Source organism: Lygodium microphyllum, chromosome 25, assembly GCF_053477565.2.
Source record: "Lygodium microphyllum isolate KBCC chromosome 25, Lygodium_microphyllum_v1.1.10, whole genome shotgun sequence".
In the NCBI taxonomy this organism is placed as follows: Eukaryota; Viridiplantae; Streptophyta; class Polypodiopsida; order Schizaeales; family Lygodiaceae; genus Lygodium; species Lygodium microphyllum.
In genome coordinates, this window is record NC_141159.1 from 53278613 (window position 1) to 53297174 (window position 18562).

An 18562-nucleotide genomic window follows, 5' to 3' on the forward strand; every position below is an offset into this window, starting at 1 on the left:
CATGGAGCACAATGACCACCATAGAAGAAGAGGAGATGCAAATCAAGCATTGTCATCCTTCGGGAGATAAGGAGAATCCAACGTGGATATGAGCTTCTCATCTCAAAAATATCTTTTCATAAGGTTATTCAGGAAGTCATGCAAGAATTGGAGCTAAAAGTGATGGGAAGATTTTGGGTGCGAGTGTGGGATGGCCCACTAGCAGGAAGGTGGACTGTTGTAGCTATGGAGGCCCTACAAACGGCTGTAGAGGGGTTTCTCATTGACTTGTTTGATTATACACAACTAGTGGCCATCCATGCAAAGCACATCACAATCACAGATAAATACATGAACTTTATGGTTCGGCTTCAACACAACAAGGGGACTCCTTCATAGGTTATAAGATTAATGATGCAAGGTTTTGTAATGAGTGTTATAGCACCATAGCATCTTGGAAGGTAAAAAAAATTTGTATACTTTGCCACTTTAGAATACACACACACACACACACACACATAATATCTCATGTGATGTGTACTAAATTCAAATGATTGAATAAAGTTGTTTCGTTTTGTTTCTTGAAACACATGCCTCTTAATTTTTGTTTAACGCACACACTCATCGAAAGTAGTAATACGTACGGATACAAGTTAGGTTATTTCTTATGCACAATAGCAAGTGCAGTACTACATGTTGACATAATTAAATTGGATTATGTCAATGTATGTGAATGTATCATTCACGTACCACACATTATCGTCACACTTACATGAATCACATATTTATTCAATAAATATTTACTTATAGGGACAAAGTAAAATATCTTATATTCATCAAGAAAAATACATGCGATGGGCTGATAGTGATGGCAAATACAAAAATCTAATAGCCAAAAAGAACTCTCATTCATTTCTTGGCTTTTTCATCGATGGAGAGGAGGGACTAGCTTCCGATGAAAATAGAAGTCCCTTCTTTGCTTCAAAAATGACATGCTCCCCCTTTAGCTCTTTCTCCATGAGAAGCGGATCTAAGACATTAGCAAGGTCACCAAATGTAGCAAGCACACACATTGCTCCACCATGTGTTTGGTCAAATAAGTGAAGAAGCTTTGACCGCTTGATTAGCACCACCTTCTCCAAGTTAGATGTCACAGGTATTGCTCAAAAAGGTGCAGACTTGGTCAAAGCTCAAATTTTCATGATTGTTTCTTGCCCTCGTAGTGAGCACTTCTAATGGAAGACTACCAAGTCTGCAATAAGGTTGCCAATGTACTCCTTCATATTTGAATCCTTCTGTCGATCTACATGCCGAGCTCCTCCTTGCCTTGATGCAAAATTATCTATATATAGTATGTCTTGAATGATAAAGTCAAATTAGATAATATATTTAGTAAGTAACCTAGAGTTATCAAAAAGTAACGAAACTTGACAGTAGGGTGCGTTGGGTCTCCAAGAGTCCACCGGTGAAATATTGGCAAAAAATGGTGCCTACAGCTCCCTTGGGCTATCCGAAGTCTGGCATCTAGGGCCACTTTCTGGCCTAGATGCCAGACTTTGGATAGGGCAACTACTGCAGGCATCATTTTTTGCCAAGATTTCACCAGTGGACTCCGGGGGACCTGGCGCACCCTATGTCAAGTTTCGTCACATAAAAATATATGGTAGTTAGAAATCTCACCTTCTCCATATCATCTTGTATCTTCATTTCCTCGTGTATCAACGAGGCACCTCTTTGGGTAGAGAGATCTACAAACTCCTTGGTAGGAAGATGGGGCCCTGGTCTGAACAGATCATGCTGGAGTGCTTCAAATTCAGCATCTGGCACAAGGTAATCTTCTTCAACCAAGGTAATATGCTCATGTGCTGCTATGATGGCACTCACTATATCTAAGCTTGTGCCATCATATCTTCCAATCTCTGCCATCATCAGATGCACATCCATGTAATCATAATCGATCAGGCCTTCCATTGAATCCCTAACAAGGATGGAAAACAACTCTTATTCCTTCATTTCCAAGTATTGCAGCACATCTAATAGAAGCAAGTATTTTACACCATCTACTTCAATGGGCATCAAGGAGGCAAGGTTGGATTTGTTGACTTGTAGCTATTCTGAATAAGATGGCACCATGGGGGCCAACCCTTGCTCTGCCACCACTTGATTTTCCTCTTCAATATTTATGAGTTCTTCAATCGATTCTTCTCTCGTGTATGTGATAGCAACAACCTGTGGAGTTGTATCTTCATCGCTCTCCTTCTCTAGGGGTGTATTCAATGCAAGGAGGTAAATTGCCAATGCATAATCACACTCCATGAGATCCAAAGGTATTGTACCTGGTGCACTGCCCATGGGAACAATATATATTCTATGTGAAGAATCCACATGGGTTAGACACCTATTCACCACTTTTTGGTGATTCTTCCTTGCTATCACATGCCTACCTAGCCATTCTATTGGCAACACGTTTTAATGGTCCTAGACGGCTTTGCCCGGCACTCACGAGAATGCATAGGGTCTATCGTCTAGGTTTCCCAGAGTCCACCCCGTAACAATAGGTACCGGCCATCCCCATGAGGATCAACCTACAAGCTCGTTGTCCTAATTTAACAAATGAGGTCTTGATGCATCAATTAGCTCCATCAAAGGTGTCTCACAAGGGCTTCTTGTCCAACTGGAGCGATTATAGTTACCCTTGGTTCATGGAGTGCAAAGCTTTTTTCCAGAGCAGCTGGTTAGGATTCAATCTTAACGCAGTTCTGGCATAGCCATTGCACCTTTTTCCTAAGATAATTATTGATCAAGGTTTTAAGACCTAATCCTAGGTAGGTCAATGCTTAGCTCTACCTAATTTTTTAATGTTTCGCTCAATATCTTGAGAGAATCTCCTAGCTTATCGGGGACCACCCATCCATAGGACAAATCTGTCAGGGATCTTGCCCACCCGCTTTCCATAAATTATTAATTACCTATCACATTAAGTTATGACATATGAAATTAACTTCGTTAATTAACCCCTTATCATAGGTTCCTTCACATAATTTTACGGCACAACACAAAGATAGAGAAAATAGTCTTTTGGTAAAACATATTTCACAAAGTTATTTACAATGATTTTCCCCTTCTACCTACATAGAAGATAAACCTCCATTCACCGAAAAATCCCTTATGTCTATGTAGAAAAAAACAAACCCTCCAAGCTTTCCATCCCTTCACTAGTATCGGAGACTCCAGGTTCCCATCCTGATTCACGTGAGGATCAGACAGTTTCTAGGAGTAATTGAGAGATTTATGGCCAGAGCCCCCTTGGCACTCATGCCTCCTCTTGCCTAACGGATTCCTTACCGAGTGACCTCTCACCGACAGGGCTGGTCCAAAGCTCCTTGCAGCGGTACAAAAAAATCCCCCTTGGAGCAGGGTTCAATGTCTAGCCATGGGAGCCGCATAGCGTGATCTTTCCTCTTATTATCATGATTATATATTTACAATCAGATCTAACTGCTATAAGTACAATCAATATTTTCTGTGAAACCATCAATGCTAGTGCACAGATCGGATGCTATATGCATGCATAGTGAGCACCGTAAGGTCCCCAAGAACAAAAGAACTCTATTTTTGCACAAAAAACATGAGAAAAGACTTGCACGACATGAAGCAAAAGACCAATTGGGTATAATCTCCCCCCATGCCCTTGTGTGAGTGCTCCACAAAGCATGTATTTGATATATTATTCATCTCCAAGCTCAAAAAATAGTCCAATTTACAATTAGCATGCTTTAGCTTTTGTGTTTGCTTTTGTCCCATTAAAGAATTAAAGCTATTGGGTGCCCAAAGAGTCGGGCGGTGCCCAAATACAATGTCCAATAACAAATATTTAAATCGTGCGTCCATGCACATACAAAATAATAAATAAATGTCAAGAGATTCAATAAATAAGCGCCTCAAAATAAATATTGGTGCCACGCCTAAGATGCGCGCCCATCAAAAATGATAATTTCTTCTAAATAACTTGAATACATACTATCGCACAGTGCTTCCCAATGCCACTACTGCCTGCTCTACACATCAACTGAAGCATTCACAATTGTTAGAAAATAATAAAATTAAACCGAAAAAAGTGAATACTTAGCAGTCTTCAGGTACAAAATAAATAAATTGGTTAGAACTCAATCCTAACCTTAATTTATTACGAGTGTGCACTCTAAACTCATAAACGTCTATTAATTTAAATATGTATTTTTTGTGGAATCACCCGCTATGGAATCACCTACTTACACATTAAATTAACAAGACGCCCGAAAAGGACAGGCATCCCCATCGACTTTTCGCACAAGGAATCTACCTTGTGTATGAGCCCCAGCAACAAATATAATTTTATGAAATCCACCACAAAACCTCACGGAATCCACCGTGGAATATGCCTCCTGGCATCATACCCCCGAGGTGGGATAGCAATTGCCCTCAATTGCTATTAGCTCAATGTGGAGCCAGCAATGAGAGGTAAGCACTTATGTCTCGAGCGTGCATCCATTGGGCCTCTTGAACAGGATGTTTTTTAAACTTAACCAGATATCTATAATATCTACAGCCAATTCTAGTGGTCATAATGTCAGTATCTAGAATAGTTTCAGGCTGAAGGATTTCAGTTTTTTCTTCTACCAAAGGAGGGTTTTCATAAACAAGATGTACATGTAATTAGCCTCTAAAAGGTCATAATAAATTGATATGAAAAGTGTTGTGGATTTTCCAGTGTTGTGGTAATTCTAGTTTAAATGCATTGTCATTGATTTTGTGAATGATCTTGAAAGGTCCATAAAATCTAGGGGCTAACTTTACAACAGGGTGTTTGTCAACACTTTGTAATCTTCGCTTTTTTACATAATCATCAACTTTGAAACTCATAGCTTTTCTTTTCTTGTTGGCTTTTTTTGTATATGATTGCTGGGCTTTCGCAATCATATCTTTAACTTCATAAAAAATAGTAGCATGCATGTTAGCAATATCATCAGTAGCTTGAACTTTGTTTGACAATGATGTAACAGGTGTAGGTAATCTATATCCATAAATAATTTCAAATGGTGCTTTCTGTGTAGCTGTATGTGGTGTGTTATTGTATGCAAACTGAAGTAAATGTAAATGTGTATCCCATGTTTATGGTTTTGAAATTGTGTATGCACGCAAAAGATCTAAAATGGTACTGTTAGTAGCTTTTGTTTGCCCATTTGTCTTAGGATGAAATATAGATGAAAAATCAATCTTTGTTCCTAAATTAGCAAATAAAGTAATCCAAAAATTATTGCAGAATCTAGAATCACGATAAATAATAATAACTTTTGGCAAACCATGATTAGTGAAAATAGTTTTCAAGAACAATTGAGCAGCTTGAGATGTAGTTAACGTTTTCTTACATGGAATGAAATATGCTTGTTTGCTAAACCTATCAACAATAGTCCAAATCATGTCATGATTAGCTTTAGTGTTAGGCAAACTAGTGATAAAATCCATTGATATATGTTCCCATGGTTGTCTTGGAATTGGTAAAGGCATTAATAAACCATATTTTTTACCATGGTGTCTTTTAACTCTTTGGCAAATTAAGCATTCAGATACAAAGTTAGATACATCAGATTCCATGTGTGGCCAATAAAAATCTTCAATCAATGTATGCAAAGTAGAAATAATTCCTCTATGGCCATGGTATGGGGGACAATGAATTTCATGCAAAACAAATGATTGAAATGGAACAGTTACACAATCTTTTTTCATAAAACATAAATCCATCAGTGTAAGACAATGAATCAATGGGAATCCAGTTATTCGCAACTCATTTATTCCAATCAGCTTGAAAACTAGGGTTTTGGTCATAAGTATCTTTCATAGGGAAAAGAGAGTCAAAAGATATCACAGAGATATTATAAATAGTCGGTCTTCTACTTAAAGCATCGGCAACAACATTTTCTTTTCCAGGTTGATATTGTATGAGTGGATAAAGACTTTGAATAAAAGCAGCCCATTTAATGTGTTGGTCAGATATTTGTGGTTGACTAAGGAGATGTTTAATGCTTTGTTGGTCTGTTTTGATCATGAATTCAGATCCCATTAAATAGTGTTTCCATTGATGTAAAGCTTGTACTACAGCTAGCAATTCCTTGTCATAGGTAGAATACTTAAGTTCAGAGGGTTTAAGTTTGTAGCTAGAGTAGGCTATGGGATGAGAATCTTGCATAAGGACTACTCCTATTTGAGATCCACTAGCATCAGTGTCTACTAGGAAAAATGGTCTATTGAAGTCAGGTAATTGCAATACAGGAGCATGAGTCAAAGCATGTTTCAGTAAATCAAAGGACTTTTGTTGATTGTCAGAACAATGATACACAATGCCTTTCTTTAATAATTTTGTCAAAGGTAATGCAAGCAATGAAAATTTTCACACAAATTTTCTGTAAAAGCTAGCAAGACCTAAGAAAGAACGTAATTTGTTCACATTTTTAGGTATAGGCCAATTCAAAATTTCTTTTATCTTTTTAGGGTCAACTCTAATACCTTCAAATGAAACAATATATCCTAGGTATTCAATTTGTGTTTGAAAAAATTCACTCTTTTCTAGATTAGCATATAATTGATTCTCTTTCAATAATTTAAAAGCCAAAGATAAATGTTCATAATGCTCATTCTCATTCTTACTGAAAACCAATATGTTATCAAAGAAAACAATGACACAATGCTTATGCTTCAAAAATATGCGATTCATCATACGACTGAATGTAGCTAGTGCATTAGTTAAACCAAAAGGCATAACAAGGAATTCATAGTGTCCAAATTGTGTTCTAAATGCAGTTTTGAATATATCAGATGTGTCCAATCTTACTTGATGGTATCCAGATTTCAGATCTATCTTGCTAAATATTGCAGATCCTTATAGCTTGTCCATAAGATCATCTACCCTAGGAATCGAATATCTATTCTTAACAGTGATCTTATTTAGGGCATGATAATCAATGCACATCCTATAGGTATTGTTTTTCTTCTTCACTAATAGGACATGTGCACCAAATGAAGAACTACTAGGTCTAATGTGTCCTCGAGTTAATAATTCTTCAACTTGGGCTTGAATTTATTTATGTTCAATTTGGTTATGTCTATATGGTGCTTTACATGGTGGTTGTGATCCAAGAATTAGATCTATTTTGTGATCTTCAAGACGTATAGGTGGTAAGCCAGATGGTAAGTCAATAGCAAAACAATCTTGAAATTGTGAAAGAAATTGTGCGTGCTTAGGATACATTTGATTTTCTTTAGCTTCGATTTCATTCACCCATATTAAATAGGATTTGCTACCTTTTCATAATGTACGTTTAGCCTGTGTATGACTAAGCAATGGAAAATTATCGAAAGTGTGCATACCATGCAATGTGATTTGTTTCCCATTAAAATGAATCTTCATTGAATGTGTGGAATAATCTATATCAGGATTGTACTGATGACGCCAAGGTATTCCTAAGATAATGTCACTAGATTGCAAAGGCACAACTAAGAAATTTCTACGTTCAACATAATCACCAATTTTAATTTCTAAGTCATGCATTTCTTGTGTTCCATTGTATCTAGTGCTTAAGAATGCAGCCTTGATGCGATAATGTGTAGAAACAGTATGTAAATTCAATTCTTTAACCAATTTTGCAGAAATAAAGTCATGTGTGCTCCTATCATCATGTAAAACAGTCTTTTCTTTGCCATGCACAAGACATTTCATTGTTAATAAAGAATGGGGATTTGGCATACTTGGTAAAGTATCTAAAGTAGTACCAATACCGTCATCTCTTCTGTAAAATCTAGCATTTCTTCATGTTCTTCATCTTTTGTCACTCTCAAATAATTGATATAAACAATTGGCTTTTTGGATTGACAATTTGCCGCTAGATGTCTAGGTTGATGACATTTGTAATAGACTATGGGTTTGGCTTTAGATACATTATTAGTAATAGCAAGAAGTTTAGGAATGTTTGGATTTATGTTTGATGGTAAAGCGAGTGGTCGTGTCCAAGATTTACGGAATGAAGATGGAAGGAAACGGTTTTGATTGAATCTTCGAAAATTTGAGTTGAATTGTTTTGAACCAAAGTTACCATTAGTTTGAAATTGTTGTGGTCTCTTCTCTCGTCCTCGAATTTTCTCTTTAGTGTCATGGGCCAAGGAAACTGCATATTCGAGAGTCGTTGGCTTGAACATGTTGACCTCCGCATAAAAATATCTAGGTAAGCCAGACATAAAACTTGTGTTTATGGGTTGCCTCAGGTATATCTTCGAGCATTCAAAGTTGCAATAAAGCATTCCAAAAACGCTCGGTATATTGTGAAATAGGCTAATGATCCCTCTGTTGCAGAGGATCCCATTGTTTGATTGCTTTTTCGTGGAATTGGGGTGGAAGGAAATTCTGCAAAAATTTCTTTTGGAAAGTCTCCCAAGTAGTAGGACAATCAATGCTCTTGCGGACAACAGTCCACCATAGGGATGCTCGGTCCACTAGATGATTAGTGACACACTTAATTTTGTCTTTCTCATCATATTGTTCTTTATGGAAATAATCATCAAATTGATTGATAAAAGCAAGTACAGTCTTTCCATCGCATGACCCATTGAAAGTACGAAATTTGAAATTTATTTTACTTATCTTTGTTTCTTTCCGAATAGATTGTGCTTCAAGTGTTGCATCGATCATACGTCGTATAAGATCTTCAGATTGCGGTCCATCTTGGTCGGCTGTAGATCATTGTGCAGATTGGCCAATTGAGCTTGCAAAGTTTGGCGTGCTCTTCGTTCCTCTTGAAGCTGCATCATAATCAAATCCAATTTTTGCTCCATCGTTGGTTCGGGTAGGTCACCTTCAGCCATAAAATCTTCCATGGTTTGATAGGACATCTTGCAAAATTCCAAAAGACCTCACACACTCAAAATCTTGTAAGTGGGATGAGCGTAGCTCAAAATCAAGTTTACAAGGCTTATTTCTTTTTTTTTAATGGCTTTTTGTAGTATTTCTTCTTTGCGGATGCGAGATTTGATGTCACTGTCTTCTTCCAAGAAGATAATTCATGCGTGTAGACTACCTGTTGCAAACTGTTTGCTGGAATTTGGCTCTGTCAGTCCACAGGTGCGAACAGGGGCTTCGATGGAAGTAAAAACCCGTCCAGAAATAACTATATACGAACAGTCGCTATGGGAGAGGTTGAATCTTGACCTTTATGACTTAGTAGACTTGGAGCTTAGTAAGCTTAAAGCATAAAGCTTTAGACTAGTCGTTTTTTTTTAAATTCAGATGTCGATATGTTCTGAATGACGTCGACGTCCTTCACTGCGTCCTGCCGCCACGGTTCGTCGAATTATGGATAGCTAAGCTTTTCTTTTATAAAGCTTTTGTTAAGCTTAATTAAGCTTATAAACTAAACTTAATGATAATCTCTTATCTGCTTCTCTGATTATGAAACGACTTGCAAAGGAGCTTGGGAAGTGGTCATCCGCCGTCTGGAAGTGGTCCTTCATGATCTGACAACACAGTAGGGAGTTCTTCACTGCCAAGAACGTGCTGGTATTGACAGATTGTCGCAAGACTGACTGTAGAGCTCGATCATTCCAAGAGCTCCACCTTCGTGCAAGATTGTAAGCGATTGGAAGCTCTCAATCTCACTCTGATACCACTGGTGCACAGATCGGATGCTGTATGCACACGTAGTGAGCGCCGGAAAGGCCCCAAGAACAAAAGAACTCTACTTTTGCACAAAAAACAAGAGAAAAGACTTACATGACATGAAGCAAAAGACCAATTGGCTACAATCTCCACCCATGTCCTTATGTGAGCACTCCACAAAGCATGTATTTGATATATTATTCATCTCCAAGCTCAAAAAATAACCCAATTTACAATTAGCACGCTTTAGCTTTTGTGTTTGCTTTTGTTTCACTAAAGAATTAAAGCTATTGGGCGCCCAAAGAGTCGTGCGGTGCCCAAACATAATGTCTAGTAATAAATATTTAAATCGTGTGTCCATGCGCATATAAAATAATAAATAAATGTCAAGAGCTTCAATAAATAAACACGTCAAAATAAATATTAGCGCTAGGCCTAAGATGCACGCCCATCAAAAAATATAATTTCTTCTAAATAACTTGAATACACGCTATCGCCCAGTACTTCCCAACACCACCGCTGCCTACTCTACACATCAACTGAAGCATTCACAATTGTTAGAAAATAATAAAATTAAACCGACAAAATTGAATACCTAGCAGTCTTCAGCTACAAAGTAAATAAATTGGTTAGAACTCAATCCTAATCTTAATTTATTACGGGTGCACACTCTAAACTCATAAACGTCTATTAATTTAAATATGTATTTTGCGGAATCACCTACTATGGAATCACCCACTTGCACACTAAATTAACAAGACGCCTGAAAAGGACAGGCGTCCCCATCGACTTTTCGCACAAGGAATCCACCTTATGTATGAGCCCTGGCAACAAATATAATTTTACGGAATCCACCACAAAACCTCACGGAATCCACCGTTGAATATGCCTCCTAGCATCAAATGCATGCACAAATTAAAAAAGAAACAATAACAAGTGTTTTTAGCATAGGAAGCAGCCCACCCAAATCTAGGGTTTCTCTTTTAAGGTCCCACCTTATTCTTAGGGTTTCTCTTCCTACTTGCAACTCTTTTTTGGGATCTACAAGTTATTTTGCAAATCTAAAGTCTATTTTATCCATATGAAAAATTTGGTATTTTTGCCCTAAAAGATAATATGGGCATTTATATCTATGATAGACAATTCATGTGCTACCCTGCCTTAACCCGCGCTTAGCAGGATTTCAAATGCTTTTCCAAGTTTGTTTAGACTTTAGAATTTGTATTGAAAAATTCTTGTTAATGTCCAACAATTCTTACAAACTTTCGATATTTATTTAATTTTTTTATACTGATAGTGTGAGGGTTGTCGAGTATTTCATAGTTATTTTTGCTTCAACATTCTCAATATTTTAGGTTAGGTTTTCTTGTTGATTCATACATGGGTCAACTCATGATATTGACGCTCTCGCTAATGCAATCATTAATATTAACATTGCATGTGTTTTTAGTAAGAAAAATAATTTTTATTTTATTCTACTCATATTCTATGGTTTAATCGTCGATGATGTCCGAACTTCAACATTATCTAGAAAGAACAAATTTCATTTAGCTATATCCTAAGTACAATGCTGATTGCTTTTTCTAAAAACTTTATTCTAAGCAATGCAAAAATCATAAGTTCAATTTTCTTTCATCTTTCATACATCAAATTATATTTCCACGCACCTAATTTATGCGCATCTAGTATATATTATCCTATGCAAATTTTTGTTGATTTAATGCATTGATTATTTCATGATATTATCTAAATTATTTTTTATAAATTATTATAAAACTCATATGTATATGTTTATCATTAGCAAAATAAAATAGAGATAGTCACTTTGAGAAAAAATTTATAAAATATTCCCTTCCCTAACACCGTCTATCTTTTTTCTGTTATTATGATCACACATGTCATTAATGAAATAACAATAAATATCATGAAATAAACCATAATTACGATATTTTCTTAATGGCAGACATATAATCCTTTTCCAAGTGAAAGAGTATTTTCATTGAATAGTTAATTATTATATTACTTAGGCTATTTTCTTAAGTGGTAACTCATATGCATTTTCTTTAGAATGTATTTGTAATTGTTTAAAGCCAAATATAGCAATAAGCTTGTGAAAATTTATTTTTTTCTAAACCAACAAGATGTTACCTCTCTCAAGTTTGTTATAACGGGGGTTTCACAAATTCCTACTACATCATTTTCTCCATTGGTCGTGTTCTTTACTTCCCTTGCTTCAAAAGGGCTTTTTGAATTTCTATGATCTCGTGGAGCGATGGATATCAGGTGAAATAGTTGGGGTAGTTCATGGAGAGCTGATGGTCATCAAAAAGACTTTCACCAGTGTTTTGCTTAGGGATATGGCTGTATGGGAGGAAGGTGTAACAGGGGGTAGAGAAAATGGAAATGAGGTAGAAGAGGGGTATTTTCCTCTTTCAAGCTCAAAGCTTCAATGGATAAGAGAAGAAAAGAAAATTTCCATCATCAAGAGGTCTTCCTTCTTGCTTTCTTTGTGAAGAAGAGAGGGCGTATTTATAGCCATGAGTGAGAGGAAGCATGCACTCGACTCATTCTTTTGGCTACTTGTCAAGAGCTAAGTAAGCTTGATAAAAAATGCTTTTTGATCGCCTACCTATTGGATGGTGGCATGGGGATGATTTTAAAATGCTTTCTCTCCCTCCACGCATAAAAAATGTCATGATTTTTTATCTATTTTTTCAATCATGTCTTTTTTTCTTCAAAACGACTTTATGTGGTGGTTTTTGGCCAAGTTACCTTATGATTATCTAGTTTATGAAGTCATGCCATACTCTTTGATACTTAACTTACTCAATATCATGCTCGTTCTTGTACATTCTTTGTGTACCAATTAGGGCTCTTACGATTTGTCTTGCAGTTATAAAATCAATGCGATCTTTGATGCATTAAATGGAATCGAGAACACTAAATCAAATATAATGCGGGAAAAATTATGATCAAGCCATCGTAATATTATTTACAATGTGTCTTTGCTTCTTGTTGACTGGGAACATTGAGGCGTCTTCTCATGTCGAATTGTGGAATTGATTTAATGCAAGACTCGGTATTAAGAAAATTACGTGTGGTCACTTATGTGACAAATTGACGAGTAATTTTTTTAAAATGCCTCAAGATTGAATTCATTTCTTGATATGAAATGCTGTGGTAGGAATATTGCACCTACCTAAAATGCCATGAGTTGTTCTAGAGGCACCCAAGTCATGTCGGATTCCTCGATAAAGTATGTGCAGGTAGCAGTGGTGCTCACAAAGTCTTCCAAAGCCTGAAGGGGGGGATCTAGCAATGAGAGCATGCTTTCACGGTTGAAGTTCTTAGAGAAAACGTGAAATATCTCGTCACCCTAGCTGGCAAAGATAGTCGCATGGATCCATTCATCAAAGTGTGCGCGAGCATCCATCGTAGCAGGTAGAAGGGATATGGTAGATATAAAGAGATGAAGAGAGAAAGTGTGAAATGAAACGATGAAACAAAAACTAAACTAATTCTACCTTAAAAACCTTAAGTTTTAAACCATTAAGGGCTATTCGCATACAATATTTAGTTATGGCTTTACTTACACCTTTCTAAAGTTTACATACATATGTAAACGTATTGATGTGGAAAGTGTATGGCAAGTGTATGATTTTGCATAAATACCATAATTTTTAAATATTCCAAGTTTGTAAGTGGCAATATTCTATTGGCCAAAAAAATCCAAAAATTTACAAGTGTTGGATATTACAACTTGTGGTGTTGGAATTTTTAGGGAGACTCTACAATTTCTAAAATATGTGGAGCCACACACTTTCTATTGGTAATAGTATCCTTAGCTCAGCTTCGAATTTTCCTATCTACCATCTAGTTTAAAATAGAAGCTAACAGGTGGATTCCACATTAGCATTGTAATTTCTTGGTGCATTATACTCAAGGACCAATCATTCTCCATTTGCAACACTTGGGGCTCGCGGCTGTCACAAATGATAGTAACATCCACAACTGCACTTTCACGTGTGTCTTGATCAAGGCACAACCATTTACCCTTGAGCATCCTCCATCTACGATACTTGAACTAGGCATAAAGTCTATTGTGTGACAAAGTACCTATAATTGGAAAGGAAAGTTGGCCAACCCATTCCAATATAAGATAATAGTCAACTAAGAGAGAAAAATTTTACCTGAAAGCTATGTCCCTTGTTGTGACTCGACACTCCACTATGTCAGGACTATGAGTCATTTTTAATGTCCAAGTTTTGCCTAGAATCCTTGTTACATAATCCTCTGATGCGCTTTTTATGATGTACGTGCTTTTGGTACATCTCAAACCCTTACATTCCTTGAACATAAGTGTAAAAATTGCAATTGGTATGAACCAGCTTAGATGTACATTCTTTGAGCCAATGCTTGGCTTCATAGAGTTCAATATGTCTACTGAAATTGTTGTGCTAGACATGTGCAAAATGTCACTACTACACAATGGCCATTCTATGCTATTGAGATTTGATATGTGCATAGACTCAAGGGTTCCATATCCTCAACCCCCCTTGGGCAATATATACTTGGAGTCATAGAAAAAAACAAGATCCTTTGCGAGCTGCTTAGCTGTACACCCCTCAAAGAGCAATCTACCAATTTTGAGGTGGTAACACTTAAAAGAATCTGTGAAACTCTCAACATTTTGCCACTCATAGCAATCCAAAGGGTATACTTCTGTAAATACGAGACAAGTAGTTACATAGATATCATGAATTTTCTCATTCTCAATGAGTTGCAAATACTTATTGTTTACAATGTTTCGTTCAAGGGCATAGTGGGTGCAATATGTATTTGTTTTCGCATGAATAAATGTTGTACAAACGCCTCTATTACAAGGTGAGAATCAACATTCCTTTGTCTAAGAGCTAAAAGTTTACCCTTCCAGTACTTAGATACATCTGCAATTACAGATGCTTTCACCCTGAAAGTTACCTTCATACTTGGATACATATGTACCCAAGACGAGCAATGATACGTATTAGTGATCCAATTCCCTTCTTCATCTTTTCTATTATGTACTTCTATCGAGAGAATGCTTGTTCTTCTCTCAAGCATTATAACCTAGGCATTAGATGTAAAGAAGTATGTGTTAACCCCTAAATAATATTCATTTTAAGTCTTTCTAGTAATCACCAATATGCCATACAAATCAACATGGCATTAAGAGATGTTTGCACTTTTGTAAATAGACACTAACCTCAATATCAAAATGCATGTGGATATGTACATCGACACAAAGTATAGATTGAATTTCAAGGCATCACTTTAATCATACCATTTACATGAAACATAATGAAAAGAATAGCACAAGAATACTCAAAGAATTTTGCCAAAATAAATTTTATTATAATGAATAGGAGTCTAATTTGACTCAATACATTGTATGAAATGTGGGTATTATAGAGTAGTTGTTACAAGGATCATAACCACATGGCATGAAATCTTAATAGGCACATTGGATTGACACTTGAGATATTCTATGACTCAACACATTGTGCATTATATGGATGATATAATACAAGAGTTTCATGGATCATTACCAATTGGCATGGAGATCTGAATGGACACATAGGACCAATAAAGCAAAGGATTTTTGAACCATCGACTTCCAGCAGATCCATATCATCCAGCACAATGGAATCACTGACCACATTAAAATAGTCAATCAAGAATTACGTGGTTCACCTAAACCTTGTACAATACCTACATGTACAAAAAAATACATGCATAAATCCATTTTTTAAAAAATACTTGCATGAATCCCTTTTAACAAAAAATATCTAGATAACTACATGAATAGAAGCAACACAAAATAGGGCCAATTTACCTATAAGTTGATCTGTTGAAGATAAGATTGAATCATTGCTGATCAAAACCCATTGCAAATGATAGATAAAAGAAAACATCAATCCCATTAAACATAAAAGTCACTAATTAAATGAATAAATTTTGGCATCACAAAATATGGCAGATTTACCTGTAAATTGAGCTACAGAATCTCTGCTCTACCTTGTGTTAAGTGCTACAACAGCAACTGATCCTTAAGTTAGAACTAGCATCAAACCCTATTGTAAAGATAGTAGAAAAGGGAAAATGCAAAGAGGAAGAAAGAGAGTGTGTGTGAGTACGTGGGAGAGAGAAAGAAATGAGCACCTATCCAATCTTTCCCAAATTGATCTCTGCAAAAGACAATAGCAAGAGTTAGTATTTACATGAAAGTATACTGAAAAAATAGTAGAAAAGAGGATACATAGAGAGAGGAAGAGAGAGGGAGAGAGAGAGATGAGCACTTATGCAATGTCACCCAAAATTATCTTTGCAATACAACAACAAAGGTTAGAACTAACATCATGTTGTATTGAAAAGATAGCGGCAAAGAAAAAAAAACAAATAAACAGAGAGAGAGATTAACACCTTTTTCTCTTGCTCCAAATAAACTTTCCAAGAAAACAACAATTAGAACCAATATCAAATTCTATTGAAAACACAACATAAAAGAGAAATAACACATAGAGAGAGGGGGAAAAGAAAGGAGAGAGATAAGCACCTCTACCTCCTGCCCAAAACAACATCTGCAATAAAACAACAATAACAATAAGAAAGGACATCAAACCCCGTTGAAAAAACCATAAAAATAAGAGAAAATGCAAAGAGAGATGGGCACCTATATTTTGCCCAAAATCTGGAGCTGCATGGAGAAGAAAATGTAGAGGTAAGCAGGACGCTCAAAACCCTAACTACTCTCATCAGGGAGCTTCAATGGAGACGAAAATTCATCAATATAGAGAAGAGAGGGAAAGTGGTCTATTGCTCAACTTTTGGGTCAAACTAGTTTTGTGAGAGGGAAAAAAATGGAAATTGAAAATTCTCCAAAAAAATGAGGGGAATACGAGGTGAGAGAAACTCAAATTTTGTGTACTATTCATTCTCCCTTTTTTAAAATCCGCCACTATCCCTTTTTTTAATAAAAGACCCAAGATTTGGAGAGAGAAGATTCACCCTCCATGGATGTCAACATCTAGCATTCCTATTGGACAATCCAAAAGGCCCACATCCTAAACTATATTATTTTTAAGGGCCCATTTGTGAGTTCATTTTTTTCCTAATACATTAGGGTTTATTACTTGGCCTCCACCACTTGGTGGAACCATATGAATAGCCATAGGCATAGTCACACTGGGAGGATCTCGCAACATGGACAAATTTTGAATCATGCTTTCTCTCCATTGGAAGTACTCATGGGTGTCCCTTGACCTCCATTTGTCAATGTCAAAGTATTTCCAACACCTAGACTCGGATTCCAGTTTGCCCTAGAGGTATAGGCCACTTCTAATCGCGACTCTACCTCCTCCGCTCCTGTAATAGTCGTATCAATGTCAACAAGAGCAACACTACTCAACTACACTTGAATGTTAAAGTCTAGCATGTGCAAAAAGTATTGCAACTGAGCAATAGTAGCTGGAATAGGAATATAGGTTTGCAACTTTCGAAATACTTCCTTCAGTTTCTTAGCATAGCCTCAAACATTCTTGTGAGGTTCTTAACGTGTTACATTGAGAACACGTAGCCAATACTGACCTCCCCTTTCATGGGCAAACTCTCTTCAAAAGGCTACAAAGAATACATCAACCGTAGTTATGGTTCCAGCCTCTAGGTTGTGATACCATACTGCAGCTCATCCCTTCAAGGTCATATTAAAGAACATAATCAAGTATCCTTCATCTTGAATTCGACAATTAAACATAAACTTTTAGAACTCTGGAGATGGTAGAGATAAGAGAAGGGTTGAAGTTTTCAAGCCAAGTTCTCAAATATGTTAATACAGCTTCCAACTGCATGTTCTTAGCAAAGATCACAAGAGTATAACCTCATAAAATCTAACTCAAATCAAGCTTGTTTTATTGATTGTAAGAGTAATCACAAGATGTACATTCAAGTACAGTAAGCTATCATGTATCATAAACAACTCTGCATCCCATCAATCATACATGATGCCAAAGCATGAATCAACTTTGCATGACTACATTCAATGTAGACTTGTTAGGGACAATAGATTATGAGTCAATTTCAAGCTTGTAGAGCAAAAGAGACCTGCTTCAAGAAAGCTTCAAATAGAGTTCCTGATAAGGATAGGTTAATACATCCAATAAATAAAGAGAAAAAAACTCCTCTTAATCCAACTCAAAGCATCTATGAATGGTCTACAAGCATTGCCCTACCATAGGGACACATAAGACTTGCATATCTTATTAAGACATCTCCTATAGAGCAAGAAATGAATCAAAAAAGCACTGCTATACCTAATTCTCTGATTATGGCTGAAGATATCAGCCCCAAATCAGCCCAAATATCTTTCAGGATTCACCTCTGAAGATAACATAAGCTTCCCCTATCACGGAGTGCATAGATCAGCCAAATCCAAGTGTCTATCACACCGTATGAAGCAATAGAGAAGAAAAATGACTTCTTTTCCACAAAAATCACTGTGTGGGCGACCTATTTCAGCCCATATACATGGCTTCAACATTCTGAGAAGATTCTTTCATTAGATACAAAAACAACCCCTATATTCAAGAGCATGTAACAAGAAATAGGTAGCTTGCAATAAGCATGTAGAAGTAGGAGAGAAGAAGGAAATCATGTTTCCTTTGTCTGCCCTATTATTGGCTACCTATTTTAGCCCCCAAGCATGTACATAGAGCAATCAAGATGCTCTCTTGATACCCCTTCCAAAATGCTCATGCAATGTCAACTTGCATCAAGCATATCAATGTCAAGTAAGACCAATGATTGATCATGAATCTTCAAGAAGAGAAGGATATGTGCTACTACCCACAATACTATGTTTGGACT